The 15858-nt window shown below is 38.4% G+C and overlaps 1 long non-coding RNA gene across 1 annotated transcript; it reads left to right on the top strand.

Moving 5' to 3' along the window:
• Positions 1–8406: 8406 nt before the first annotated feature.
• Positions 8407–13480, top strand: LOC108506620. The gene is made up of 3 exons (XR_001877818.1): positions 8407–8456; positions 10056–10150; positions 13445–13480. It is a non-coding gene; the product is annotated as an uncharacterized LOC108506620 (long non-coding RNA).
• The last annotated feature ends 2378 nt before the right edge of the window (positions 13481–15858 follow it).

The raw sequence follows: 15858 nt of genomic DNA, 5'->3' as shown, positions 1-15858 counted from the left end.
CTGTCAAAAGTTACTGAGAATACACTGAAGCTCAAATAGTAAAAATTTCCAGGAAAACTGGAATCCCACTGTATGTTTTTTGCAGAGAGGTCTTGCAGCAAAGCAGATTGGACTCATGCACATGATTAATTACTATGACCTGCCAGGAGTCCACATCACCATGATCCAAAAAAGAATGCAGAAAGGATAGCAAAATTACAAAACAGAGTATGAAAAAAAGTCTTAAGGAAGGCAGAAGTGAAAAGGGAGCCAGTAAACTAGCTGTCAGGCTGGAGAAAACAAGACAGGAAAAGTAGTAACTCAACGGGAGACAGAACGTTCAAGGGCTCAAGCTGTCATAATAGAACAGCTGGAACAGAAGAACCTTTTCCTATGGTAGCTCTTTCTTCCCATTTCTATTTTATGCTAGGATCTTGGAAGAAGAAACAGACTCCATGTATGACTTCCCCTTACTTTGTTTAGGAATTCACTGGAACATGAGGACAGAGATTACATGAATGTGATTTAAGACAAATAAATTAGAAGTTACATTAGCAGAGATCCTTGCTGGTGAAGTGCTCTCTAATATGACCTAGCAAGCTCACCATGTTTTGTCCAAATGTGAACATGCACAGCATGTTTAGTTTTGAATATCCATTAAAACAGCAGTTTAAACAAGAGGTCTCCCAACAGGAAACAGGCAAAAATGTCTAAAGCTTTGGGAAGAATGCGTTTTGTTCCCGTTTCTGCCAGTGAACTGCTGTTCTTTCTCCATCTGTCAGGTTTCACAGGTCATAGTTGACAGTAATGAAGTGTTGTGTAAGAAATAAATATACCATAAATGTGATAAAGAAGCTTGATAAGAAAATGTTATTAATTTTAATTAATGGTGTTGAATTAACTAAATGACCATGGGCTGTTATTGCCATGGACTTTTTTTTTTTTAACAAACTAAAGAAACCAAATAGCTTCAATTACTTCCTACCCTTCTCTTTTTTCTTCTCCCTCTATTGCCTAATTAAACATGATGCAAAACAATAGTAAAGAAATTACAAAATAACATTGCATGTGGTTTAGGGTCATAACATTTTCGTTGGTGGGTATCTCTGGAGGCTATCTAGTCCAACTCCTGCCTCAGGGCCAGCTACCAAGCCAGGTCAGGTTGTTCAGGGCCTTGTCAAGTTGTTTCAAGTGTTTCAAGCATGAAGACCCTGTAGACTCTCTAGGCAGCCTCCTCCAATTCTTAACCACTGTCACAATAAATCTGGAATTACTCTTGCTACAACTTGTGGCTGTCGCCTCCTTTCACTGACCATGACAGAATCACAGAATAGTTAGGGTTGAAAGGGACCTCTGCAGATCAATCCTCTGTTAATTGTGTAGGGGTTGATTCAATCTATCAGAGGGATCTGGTGTCATTTGAAAGGTCGTAGGATCTCCTTTTTTGGCATCTTGCTGCCATCCAGTAGGGCCCAGATGTTCCAAAGTTCCTGTACAATCTCTGTCATTCTACTGTGGATGTCTGAGCCAGCCTGGGGCATTTCAGATGGCACTCAGGAACCACTGTTTTGATGGCTGGTTAAGTAAGTAATCCTCAAATACTCATAAATCACACTGAACCATATTTTAATTGCCTGTAGTGGAAGTTTAAGCACTTAAAATGCCTGTAGATAACTAACCCCAAGTGTGGAGGTGTCTTTTGTGCCATCAGTGTCTGGGCTATCCTAATGCAGAGTGACAGAGGTGGCACTGCAAACATTACCTGTGGTAATGAGGCATCAGTGACAGTGGCTTTAGCCGCCTTCTGCTAACGAGAGTGATTCTGAAAAAAAAGCTTACAATGGAATCACTGAGCAATTTTAGAGAAACCATCTGGGGAAGAATACAATGAATACATTCAGCAGGAATGAATGTCAAGTTCTGCACATAAGAGCGATCAGCTGTATAATGACAGAACGAATAATTGTGATCTCTGGTACTACAGAAAAGGGTCTGAACTACGGTGAGTCACGAGTTGAAAATGATTCAATGCTAAACTGCTACAAAAAACCAGATCATACCATACTGAGATGGATAAACAATAACTTTGTCTGCAAAACACGTGAAGTAACTCTTTCATTCTACTTGTCAGTAGCATGACCTCAGGGAGAGCACTGTGCCCATTTTTGGGCAGTGCAGATTAAGAAGAATGTGGGTCAGTCCAGACAAGCAACAAGAATGACTGAAGGTCTTAAAAACATGGCCCATAAATGTTGAAGGAACCAGGACTGGTAATCCAGATAAGGCTGAGGGAAGAAAACTTGGCATGACTTAATCTTTTCTGCCTTTAGCAGTAGCAAAGAGAACAAGGAGAAGAGAAAGGCACAAGGCCATTTCTGGTGCTGATCCATACTAATGACATGTGGCCACTATGATTTATTTCTCCTATGCATGTGTATCAGGAGCAGGGTCCATGCAGCCAGTTCGTCCATCACTACTGCTTAGCTCACCCTTATGAGCTAGGCTTTTGGTGGCAGAAGGCTCTGAGGAAATGTGGAGCTACAGCCAAACACTGAGGACTGTCCAATCTTGTAACTTTTTTCCTCTATACTGTGTATCAGCTTGTATTTGCACAAAAGGGTGTTTACACCACATAAAGAGCTGATTTTAAGGATAGCTGTATTTAACACTAATTGATTCTACATAGCACTTTAAAGGCCTACAGAAGGCAGATAAAAATTTAATAAATACAATGATTTATCACCAAGCCTGACAGAGTTCAAGAAGCATTTGGATGATACTCTCAGGCACGTGGTGTGACTCTGCGGGATAGTCCTGTGCAGGGCTAAGGGTTGGATTCAATGATCCTTGTGGGTCCCTTCCAACAAAGCACATTCTGTGCTTCTGTGATTCTGCGATTTGTTCATTACTATTGAATTCAAATATAGACATTTCTACCAACATCAAAACACAAGATGTATTTGTTAATAAATATGGACTGCAGGAAAGATTTTTGGTCTTGGTTTAAACTTGAAGGTTTAAGTTTACCAGAATTACAGTTTGGGTTGGTGGCAGAACCAACTGTGACAAAATGTTTTTTAATAGTTATGTGGTTTTGGAAAAAAATCTCATAAAATCTCCTGAGAATTGTTGCTTTTGAGAATCTTGGCTGCATCTCAAATGGGAAACAGGCTCTTCCAGCTTTGGAATCTTACTGGAAACCATAAGCAAAGTAATGATGTTGAAGCTGGGAATTCAAATGTTTCCCCACCCTTCTTGGCTACAGATTAGATGAGCTGAATGTGACATACTAGGTTCAATCCATCTGTTCTTTCAGGCACTATCAGATGCGTGGCTCATTTCACTGACAGCAAATGCTCCAAATAATTTGTATTACTTGCATTCTGCAATAGCCTCAGTGATCTGTTCTCCTTCCCCAGTTCCCCCACAGACACAGACTTAGCTATTCATCATGTGCTCCTCACCTCATTGTACTATGAGACAGCTGTGCTCTCATGGATTGCTTGAGACCATTTGGCTGCAAAAGCTGGCTGGCAATTCCGTACAGCTGTAACCTTGGCCTGCTAACTTTCTAATGAAAGCCATGCCACGGTGGGTACCAAAGGGAAAACAAATACCCTTTTGTCCACGGAAAGTCTGGCAGGGAAGCAGATCCACTTTTGATTCAATAACAAATTTTCCTTGACTGCAGCCCTCCCTTTAATTTTTTTCACAGTTAGTCAAATTGACAGAATAGCCAAGGGCAGGATGAGACCTGCAGTACTTTGGGCTACTGCTGCCAATTATTTGAAACAAAGAATCTATGAACAATTAGCAAAGAAACTGCTAAATCCTGTCTTACAGTGCTGCCTTATGGGAGGTGGTTTCATTCCTCCAACTGGTTTCTTTTTGGTACGCACAGACATTCAGTAGAAAAGCCTGGAGCAGTGAGGAATGTCTGGCATTTCTGCTGTCAGTGTGCATGTACATTGGAGTGCGTATTTTTAGAAGCCCATCACATCCAAGTATGCATGAATTCTCACGTAACCTCATAGTGTGAACAGCTCATGGAGTCAGGGATGTGAGGGTTTATCAGATTAAGCACACAACTTGGTTCCTGCTGAGTGTTCTCCACACAAACACATGCTGCATATTCCAATCCAGGGGCAAAATATGCTGTATGATTTAAAAGGAGAAGAGAAGCAGGAAAGACTATGGTAGCTGGGGTATAGCATAGCTCTGCAGGGCAGAGGTAAAGTTCATTAACCTGGAGACAGCATGGGGAAATCCGGATGTTCAGTGCATTTTAGACAGATACGTGCCTTTGCAAGTGGTTTTAAGAAAACATTTCTTTCTTAGGGGAAATTTTCTGTAAACAGGAGATTTCTGACCCATGTACTTTTCTGACCCATGCCCAGAAATGAAGCCTTCCTTTTTCTCTCTTGGCTGGACCATCTGACAAGTAGCCTTTAAGTCCCTTCACAGTAGAAGAAAAGCAGGGTCAGCTTTACAAAGAAAGCCCAGGGAAGGTCAGCTTCAAAGAATTTCTGATTTGAGACGTACAGTTATTTATATAAGAAGAGAAAGCGACAAGTTTGGACTAGAATATTCTGGAGCTTTTTCAATTTCCCTTTATTTCCAATAGGGAAAAGGATACCATTTATTACAACACCAAAGCCCAGCAAATGTAAGGAAAACATTTAAGAAAATATCCCAGTGCTAGAGAAAGAGGCTTTACTGCCTGAGTCACAGAACAATTTTACAACACACTTTCAATTAAAGAGGGCACTGTTTTAAAGATAGGGTAAGAGTCTCTAAACTGTTGAGCGATTTTAGTTCTTTGAAATTTTGTAGGCCAACCGAAGGACAGTTTAAAGTGCTTTGCATATCTGCTTTAGCACTGAAACATCCAAAATCACTTGACATGTAAATAATTAGGTGCACTGAAAAAATAAACAGGACAATATTCCACCAGGGTACTTTTGAAAAAACTAATTTTTTGCAGGAAAATAGGGCAGAAATAAATATGAACCATGAGTCAAGAATTTTTTTTTTCATGAAAGGTTTAATCAGACTTTCAGAATCTAATTTTATCACCAAAGCTTGGGCCTAAAGTCATTTACTAAGTAAAATCCAGGTTTAAAACATAAATACAACATTCCTGCATAATGCAGCTTTGATCTAATGAATATTAACAAAGAGGTCATTTTTGTTCTATTACTCCCAGAACACAAATGAAATAGCTTTTATGTTAACTTTCTCTAATCTTGATTACATTTGTATGTCTTGTAGGTCTAAGACAGTAAGACAAAAGTAACTATGATTCTCTTGGCTTAAGGGCAATCTCTGCTTTTGGATCCAGAGATTTTTAAGAGGACTGAACTGACTTTTTTCTCCCTTTTTTATTTTAAGTTTCTTTAAAAAAAAACAAAAAACAAACAGAATGAAGAAATGGAAAAAGAAAAAAAGAGCTAATGAGATGGCTAGTGCTGTTTGTTGCTTCTTGTGAAGTTGCCCAGAATTCATAATACATATTTCCTTCAAAGAGGAGATAAAATCTTAAATAAATAAAGATAACATATTGTCATGCTACTGGAATTGTGCAGGCTCATGCAGCCTGCAAAAACACTGTGTAAGAATATGCTGAATGTCTTTCTAGTCCCTATGGTAACCACAGGAACAATCAGTTGCTCTGAGGACAAGTGGGAAAAAATGCTATGAGAAAAACAGATCCTTTCTGACTAGAGCAAAGGCATGATCTCTGCAGCCTCCGAGCAGTAATGTACACGGTCGTTATAACTTTAAGTATGCAAACAAAGATCCAAGTATCACAAAGGGGATAAAAAATAAAGAGCTGGCACAAGACTGGAATTTTATGATCAGGCTTGAGGTACAGAGGTAATTTTCAGCCTGTAATTAATATTTCCCTGCTGCTGCCAAGGCTTCCTTAGACTAATCTCTCCTCTTTCATGGTTCCTAATTGGATATCCTCTGAACAAAGTCCCATGGCTCATTTTGCTCAGCACCCAACATCAGTCATCTTTAGAGGTGCATCCAAGCCACTGCCAGGCATAAGTGGGATTTCCTTACTCCAGGGCAGAAATACCTATTACCACCAGCATATTATCTCTGTAGCATTCCTGTCAGAGATCATTAAGCTGAGTTTGTTGTCACAGCATTATCTTATGTGAATTTTCACAAGTGAAAAATATGAACTGCTCATACTTGAATGTATAAAAGATCAGCTTGGTATACTAAAGATAAGTAACCCTGTTGTTTTTTCTGTAGAGATCTCAGAGAACCGGAAGGAAACTTTCCTGAGGAACATGGGGGAAAGGAAGAGGATCTGGAGCATGAATTTTCAGCAGAGAATTGGAGGAACTAGCTGGGGGAGATGAACACCTGGCATAGCAATTGAAGTTCATAACATGATTTTACATTTGAACATTAAATCTGTACCAAACATTTAAAACTGTGCATGTTAAATACAGTTTCTAAACCCATATATCTGTGCTCCAAAACATATAAAAATGTCACTAGTATAACAAATACATTAATAACTGTAATAATGAACAGTTTATAGCCAGATAAATATTACACTTGATTGTAATAATTGTCTAAATAACTAATTGAGCATCCCACAATGCTCAAACTAGCAAAGTAGTCTTTTCTACTAAATACATGATTGCTTAAAAGTATTTCTTGAATCTCACTCTAAAGGTTGAAGAGTTCTTTCCTGCAGCTCACCAGAGCAATGACTGCCACTGAAAGGAACCATTTATGTTATGTCTCTGATCTAGAAAACATTGGCTTTAAAATACCAATTTAGAAATTCTTCATCATTCTCAGCAGCCATTGCCTCTTGAAAACTCTCTCCCCAATTATTTGAAAAGAAAGAAAAAGAAGGAAGAAAGAAAAATCAACATATTTATTGTGTTACATAGAGAAAATATGTTTTTCCTTCCTGTATATCACTTCCAGAATTTCAGCAACTAGTTACTGAACTACTAAAGCTTCTGAGACCAGAGAGGCTGCTCTGCCCTAGGTAAGATAAACTGTTTTCAAGGCATTTTTTGAGTGGCACCTCCCAGGCAGAAATATTTGTACATGTGCTCCACCACACAAATGGAATGATCTGGACAGACACCCAGGACACATGTTCCCTGCATGTGATGAACAGATTGACCTCTCAGAGCAGAAGTGTACCTTTGCAATAGGTCTGGTCCATCCAAAATATGATCTATCAGTGAACTGTATGCACAATTCAGTTAATACAGCAGTCTCAATATGCATCAGGCATTACTAGCCTCCACTGTAGTAGCTGTTGTTAGTTGCTAACAAATTGTCCTCACTGGTCCTTGCAACCCTCAAATTTCATACATGTCCATCTGGTAAAGAACTTTACTTTCAGGGAATATTAACAGCATGTACCAATTTACTTTCCAAATCCAGAAAATATATCTTTTATCTCTTATAACTCATGAGGCATGTGAGGATAACATCCTGGGCTGGGCATCCAATTTGGGTATCCAAGTGAAGGGCTGTTTTTTACTCCTGCACGTGCTAAGGGAGAGCCTTAAGGAAGTTGTACAAAGGCAAACTGAAGATCATTGCTTTCCTTTGCCACACACTTCTTGGCCAAAAATCGGAGGGGAACTGATGGACACTATAAATAAGGGAAAACAAATACAAAAAGATTAAAAGAGGTTACAATAAAACAGAAACTGGAAACATGCATAAGTCAAAAATAAGAAACAGTCTAAATAGAGACAGGCTGGCATCAGTGCAAGGTGTGGGACTTAAGACAGTCACCTTTAAAAAGAAATCATAAAAATGCCTTGGTTGTATCAACAACTTAAGTCCTTCTACACAGTAAAACCTCTGTTTGTCTCTCTTTCTTTCATGCATCTTGTCATTTCCCTCAGGTCCCACCCCTCACAGACAAATTTTCCTCATCGTCAGAAAGGCATTATTCAGACTACCTAAACCCAGGGTTTTTTTTAATTATACTGATAAGCTATGGTATTGTACTGGGTCTTTGACAAGGGGTGACATTTTTAGATAATACTAAATTATTATCCTAATTTTTGGTACATTTATTTTACTGTGTTATGACTCAAAATAACAAGACAGTTAAAAGTATTGACAATTCTGAAGAGACAAAAATGCTTAATCTTTGCCATCTATAAAGATGAACAAATAAAAAAAACTAACATATGAAAATGAGGTTACCATAATAAATAATAAAACATAATAAAACAAACTAGAATCTTTAAGGGAGAACATTTTCTGTTGTTTAAGTGGGGATAAAACGTTGTTGAAAATTCTTTTAAAACTTTTATAAAATGCCCTGTTAAGGAAACATAAATGATGTTGGCTATGCCCCAGGTAGAAACAAGCTAAAATATCCACCATGAGGTCATAATGGTTTCCCAGAAAGTCCTTGAATGTGAAGTGTGTTGCACAGAGGATTTTCCTGATGAAATATCTTCAAAAAAGTAAGCAAGGGAGTTCATTCTGGCAGAAGGGATCTGCTTTGAGTTATTTAGAACTTGCTCTCTCCTCATGTATTGCTGACAATTTAAATCAATGGATACTACAGCTCAAACCACCAGAGAAAAGTAAAACCTGGGGCTGGTAACCCAATTACCTCATTCCCAGTCATAGATCTTGGGCTGCTGGGAACCATCTCTGTCCCTTTTTGGTGCAGTACAAGACACTGTTCAACCCATCTGTCTACCCTGCTGCCTTCTTACCACTCTACACACACATACACACTGAGGAAAATCTAGTTGCAGTTAGCTAGGTTAGAAAAGATAATTTGTTCCAAGCTGTTATGTTTCTCAAGTGAATGTCATATGAGTTAATAATTATGGGAACTCTTGAAACATTTCCAGCTTTACACAACATAGCTGTTTTAGGGCTCCAGTGACGTCTGTAATGTGTAGGTCTCCCGAGATTTGGAACAGATGCATTATTTTTCTCAGCCATCTGGAAGAAAGCAGAATATTGAAAAAAGCTGGTTTATAAGGACTCCCTGGTGTCCACAAACTGGTCTGGTTAATAAGAAAAAAATATTTCTGATTTTTTCAACTGCAAAACAAATAGCTAAACATACAATTGCTGCTTTCTGTGAAGCAAATAAAAATGTCGTGAGACTTTCAAGGCTTAAAATCAACACACAGTAGCTTGCCCAGTGTCCTGTTTTGGGGGTGCATTAAAGATTTATGAATGTAATTTTCAGACCTGTCCTGTAAACCAGAAACTGAAGAGAGAACTCAAACCTGTGTGCAATTCAGTGTAGTAAACTAGGCAGTTTTAGCAGGAGTTAGAGGAAATTCATGAGGTTGTTTCAAGTTCCTAAATTCTTTTACTGGGGAAAAGACATACTTGAAGTTTAAGAGCAAAACATCTCTGGGAAAAAAAAGTGGCCAAGTTCAAACGGCAGCCCACAAAACGGGCTTTTATTCAGACAGAGAGATGTTCAGCTTGCTGTAAATGCCCTTGAAATTAACAGGCAAACTACTTCACATCCACAAATATCACCAGCCATGCTTTTTGCTTCCTCTCAATGTAATGAAATGTGGCAAAATCCTTTGTAATCTGCATTCCCTTCTTTGAAAGATAGGCACCTGTCTGTTTTTAGGCTGAAAAGAGGAACTCTATGTCTGCAGCCCTGAGCCTGCGAGCAGGCTGACTGGACTTCATCTACCAACAGTGACTTTGTAGCTCCAGCAAAGTCTCAGGAAGGGATCAGGAACACGTGAGGAGACCCTGCTAAGCTGCAGGGCTCTGTCTGCTGCTCTGCTCATATATGTTCTCATGGCCTCAGAGATGGTGCCATCCATTACAAGAAATCCCCAAGTTGACTCAAGATGGAGCTTCTCTTACGTAGTTATTGTTTCTTATGTAGTTATTGTTTCTTAAAGACAAGATATAATGAATCTTCCTTTATGCAGAGGTCATGGGCTGTTACAGACCAAACTACAGAACCTCGATATTGGCAACCCCTATCCTGATGCTTTCATATCCAGGATTTCTCATGTGGTCAAGCAAAAACTTTTACTTTAAAAATGTGTTTTAAAATGTCTTCACAGGCTGACCAGAGCTTTCCCACATTAAGATATACAAGGTTTTGTCTGAATTATTTTCATAAATTGACCTGAAATGTCATCACAGTTAGGTGAATGAGGTAAGGTGTTTCTTAACTACTGCTGGGAATAGAGAGGACATAGTATATACAGCAAAAAACATTTGTCAGAGACAAGAAATTTTGTCCAAGAGACACACATTTCAGCAGCAAATGTAAAGACCAGTTGCTTCACCAATCATCCTGAGCTGCTGCCCTAAAAATAATATGGTTGGGTAAATAATGTTCTAAAGGAGAGAACTCCATGGCCAGCTGTGTTTGCAGGCTTTACAACCCTGAATGTTCCTCTCCTTTACATGCTACAGCTGAGCTCCAAGACATATACACTGGAATTTCCAAACAACTAGGTTTCAGACCTATTTATTCCATTGAAATTATTTTTTTGCATTTCTTTGGAACTATAAAATTTCGAAGAGAACAATCTGCATCTATTGTCAAGAGAATATCAAGTTGACCTGAAGTTATCTTTTGTTTCTGCATTTCAGAGGTCGAATGGCAATTATTAAAATATGATTTTTGCATCACTAACAAAATTCCTGCATTGTTGTTGTGTGCTGGACAATGTATAAGACCAACTCTTTACCACAGTCAGTTCATCTCATCTTTGAAATATTGTGACATTTACATGGCAAGAGCTGTGTAAAGGGATCAGTGTGAGAAGTAGTTGGCACTTCTCAAAAAAAAAAATAAACCAGATAAAAAGTTTCTTTTCCAAGCCTCTCCTTTGCTAAGTGGGATATAATATAAAGAAATTTAGTTATAATACTAAGAAAACAAAATATGGAATACATTCCTCTCCCTTCACCCCCCAAAATCTAAATCTTCATTATCTAGCAATGTATAATGAGCTACATCTGCAAAACAGCATTGCTGCATTTGAAAATCCCAAAGGTTTAGTGCAATTCCTAACAGATGTATCACTACTTTTACACAAAGAGGAATAACGGTTTGATTAGCTCTTCAGCCCATCAACCACAAGAAATACATCAAGTTATATCTCTGGTGATGGATATAACATCTGGTGGTGATATCATGTGCCAACTTGTTTTTTCAGCATCTTACATGGACCTAGAACTAGGTCTGGCTATGAAGCTCAGCAGAGAATTGCACTACAGTTCACTTCTTATTGCCTTTTCAAAAATGCTATGGAACATTTCACTGAAGTGATAATGCATTTATGAAGTCTATTATTTAATGAGCCATTTGTCATCTTTACATCATGGATATAACCCAGGTATCAGGTTTATAGGAAACGTCTGCTTATGTTAGACTCAAAATTGCTCTGCTGGGGCTTGATGACACGCTTGATTCTTCCAGCTAAACCCAATCTGGAGCCAAACTGGAAGTGAGATGAGCATACTTGGATAAAAAGCTAATGGGAGTAGAAGGATTAAGATGAGGAGTTAAGGATACAAGGAGGGGGAAAAGAGCAAACAACCAGTACAGTAGAGAAGGCAAGCTGAAGAGTGAATCAGAGAAGTGACAGCATGGCTAGATCTGAACAGGGATTGTCAGCTAACAGAGAAATTACATAGAGCTGTAGTCTTCAAGTAGCTCATGTAATTGCCAGTTATTCAAGGCATCATTTAGTCCATTGGGGTTTAGATATCTAAAATTTGCCACTCTTTAAGATTGGCCTATTTGTGCTGACTTTTTGGAAAGTGCTAGTTGGAATGTAGATGAAAATATGCAGGTTCTTTCAAAAAAAAACAGTCAAGTTTGCAGGTATGAAGCTGGCAGTGTTTCATTTACTGTCATACAGAGCTTCATCATTCTGATCCCTTGGAGTCAGCTGCATGTCAGCATCACTGTCTGGGATTACAATCAGCTGTTCTCACATACAGAGCAGCCAAGCCTTTGGATAAAGTTGTTCTCAAGTGTGTGAATTTTCTCTGTCTTCATTTCATGAACATTTAATATTAGACACCACTTAGTTCTCAGCCTCTCAAGTACTCCTCTGACACTTTACAAACCATCAAATTACTGTCAAAGCACTAAAAAAATAAAGTCTCAGTAGAGTTTTAAATTAAGTGTTGGGAAGTAGCTGAAAATTAGCAGTAGCATGCCTTTTCTCAGTTACATATGAAGGAAAACGTGAATTCAGAGTGATTGTTTTAAAAGGGTGGCTAAAGTGTATGCTCAATGATGTTCCTTGGAAGAAAGAATGGTGCTTTGGATTCCAGGGCAAATGGAATATAAAGTCCAGACAGGGTGACATTTAATACATAACCTTAGTCTCAGTGTGTCCCTTTGGCTTAGTGTAGGTCACTCACTGTTCAGCACATTCTTTCATCATATATCCCATTTTTAGTTTCTTAACTTTCATTGTGCATCATATTAAGTTTAATATCCAACACTTAGATTTTAGATGCTTTTGCTAGACCTGAGTATCTAAAAGAAAAATATTTATTTAAGGACGTTCTTCCATTTTAAGACAGGTACTTTTGAATATGAGGCAATGGGCACAAACTGAAACACAAGAGGTTCCCTCTGAACATCACGAAACACTTTTTTACTGTGAGGGTGACTGAGCACTGGAAGAGATTGCCCAGAGAAGTTGTATAGTCTCTCTTCTTAGAGATATTCAAAAGTCATTTCAACATGGTCTTGGACAATGGGTGGCCCTGCTTGAGCAAGGTTGGAGCAGAGGTCCATTCCATGTCAGTCATTCTGTGATTCTGTGACCTGATACAATAAATATGGTTTACATACTATCATCATCAGCAGTGTATTTTCAGCTTTTCTTTTACTTTGACAGAATGCAAAGTCAACCTAGGTTCAAGATTTCTACAGGTGTGAGTAAATCAGTTTGACACTTCTTTAGTTATATTTGCCTGATCAACTCACAGGAAAGGAAATTTCATTATTACCCTTAATGTGCTACTGTCTGTATTGTAGCACCTACTACTTGCAAGCACTTCTCGGTGTTCAACATCGAATGATGTTATAGAATTCCTCAAAGACTGGATGCTGGATATTCACACTATCACATAAAATCAAATAATAGCATGATTTTTACATTTAGCAGCTAATCATAGAATCATAGAATGGTCTCAGTTGGAAGTGACCTTACAGATCATCTAGTTTCAACATCCCTGCTATGGGTAGGGCTCACCTTCCACTAGATCAGGTTGCTCAGAACCCCATTCAACCTGGCCTTGAACACTTCCAGGGACGGGGCATTCACAACTGCTCTGGGCAAACTGTTCCAGTGCCTCACCATATTCACAGTCAAGAATTTCTTCCTAATATCTAACCTAAACCTACTCTCTCTGAATTTGAAGCCATTGCCCCTTGTCCTGTCACTACATGCCCTTGTAAAATGTCTCTCCACAGCTTTCTTGTAGGCTCCCTTCAGGTACTGGAAGGCTGCAGTGAGATCTCCCCAAAACCTTCCCTTCTCCAGGCTGAATACCGATTCTCTCAGGTAGGAGAGGTGCTTCATCCCTCTAATCATCCTGGTGGCCTCCACTGGAGTGATCGAAACTGAAAAAGTTACTATATTTGAAAAGACAGGAAAATCTTTTGATAGCTCTGTATTTTTTATTCAAATATACAAATTGAAAGGATACACCCTTTTCTTTGATAACGTTCTTCCTCATTCACTTCTTCATACCCCTCTTCTTCCTAAAGAGCAGATTTAGACCAGCTATCTACGTGAAAAGGTCTGTGAGTTTTCAATGACATCTTGTTCCTCGGAAAGAGTAAAGGATACATGTCTTTTGCAAGGTCCCACTGATAGTTACTTATCTACATTTTTATCCTGTGTTAATAAGAAAGCAAACCATTATTCTATGAGGAGTTTATATTTTTGCAAAACAACATTAATATTGTAAAAATATTTGCCAATGCTGCACTTTGGGAAGGCCATTGGAGAGTACTACACAGCTAATACAAATTAGGACACTAATCCTGTTTTTCATTTGTGGATGTCTTATAAAATATTGTTTTGTAACATGGAAATGGGAACTGTGGAAACCCAGTCGTATGATGTCTTTCACCACTGCAAAAGTAGACTAGCACAGTGAGAATTCAAGGAGTTTTCAAAAAGATTAAAAAGTTGGTCTGCTTCTATTATAACAACAGCATGCTTATTCCACCATAGGGTACTTAAATGCGGAATGTTCATCAAGCAAAACTGGAATATCACTCCTGGATTCTTGAGTATTTTTAGACATCACCTAAGCAGAAAAAACCACCATCACCACCACAAAAAACCACCTTATCCTGGTCTCCTGCAACTGTAGACTCCTCTTTCTTGGCCTCTAAACACAGCCTGACAAAGACAATCTGTGGTATCAACAGAAAGACACTTCAGTTCTGGCCTGAGGTTATTAGAAACACGATCTTGGTATTCAAAGTCAAGCCTGAAGTAAATTCTAAAAGTATGAGGGCAGTGCTTAATCGCTATAGAACAACAAATTCCTGAGATGCCCAAAGTGATGTCATTGCAAGATTGTAGATGTTACTACTTTTATATCACAGTAATACTAATATTAATGTTTTTCTAAACTGTAAGAAAACTTCTGTGCTGACAATTTTCAAAATAAATAGTAAACACACAGACTCAGGAGCTGTTAATCATGAATAGTTGTTCTTCCAGCAGAATTAAAACTGGTCTTATCCACCACAATGCAACTCTTTCTTGTGGACCCTGTAAACATCCTCGAAAAAGAGAAAACTTGGATTATTTTATGGAAATGTGGAAAAAGCAAACTGTGAAGGTCTAGAGTTGCAAAAAAGGGAAAACCTATGTGCTATTTAACATTTCATGCCAAGAGGGTTTTATCTCATGTCTTTCTCTGACCATAATTTTAGTGGTATTTCTGATAAAGTAACTATCTTCAGATAGATTTCTACTCATTGGAGAAATGTTATATTGATTCTGTGTCTACTATTGTGCACAGTATTTTCTGTCAACAGCATGGAGACGACTACAAGGTTGTTCTTCACACTAGGAATAAATATAAATTTATTTTTGATGTTACAACACCCTGAGATTAGTTTAGTTGGTTAGAACACGGTGCCAATAACACTCAGGTTGTGGGTTTGATCCCTGTATGGGCCATTCATGTAAGAGCTGGACTCGATGATCATTGTGGGTCCCTTCCAACTCAGAATATCCTGTGAAGTCTTCCAACATCAAGCAGCTAATGATCATCTGGAAAACTTGTAAGAAGATCACTGGTGATTATCATATGAATCTCTTAGTAAAAACACCCAGGTAAACTAGATAAGGAATTTGAAGACTGACAAAGAGTAAGATATCTAGGAAATTCTTTGCTTAATTCTACCTCTGCTCAATTTTTTACAGGGAAATCTCTAACTGAACTTCTTGAGTGGAATTAATACTGCTAATTCCTTTTGGAGGAAGGGAATGAAAATGTAATTCATGCCCATAAATATATACCTATCATCAATCAGAAGAATTTGAATGCAGAAGTGAAATAGTTAGACTGTCTCTCATCCTTTATAGGGGGCATTTGTGAAAGGGGGCATCTCTACAACTTTATCAAGAAGTCTGTGATACAGAACTTGGAAGAAATAAACTTGTTACTGAGGATGATTGGATATTGCATGCAGAAGCTCTAGTGTGTTGAGAAAATGGAAGTATGTCTCATCTGATTCCATGTCTGCTTGGGAAAATTTAAGGAAGGGAAAGATGCTAATAGGCTGCAAAGTCAGCATTTTCCAGATGAATTCAGACTGAAGATTGTCTAAAAACAAGCCAGAAATTCTGATGAAAGATT

This window comes from Lepidothrix coronata, unplaced genomic scaffold, assembly GCF_001604755.1.
Source record: "Lepidothrix coronata isolate B3197 unplaced genomic scaffold, Lepidothrix_coronata-1.0 Scaffold222, whole genome shotgun sequence".
Lineage (NCBI taxonomy): Eukaryota > Metazoa > Chordata > Aves > Passeriformes > Pipridae > Lepidothrix > Lepidothrix coronata.
This window is presented reverse-complemented; position numbering and strand designations above follow the sequence as displayed.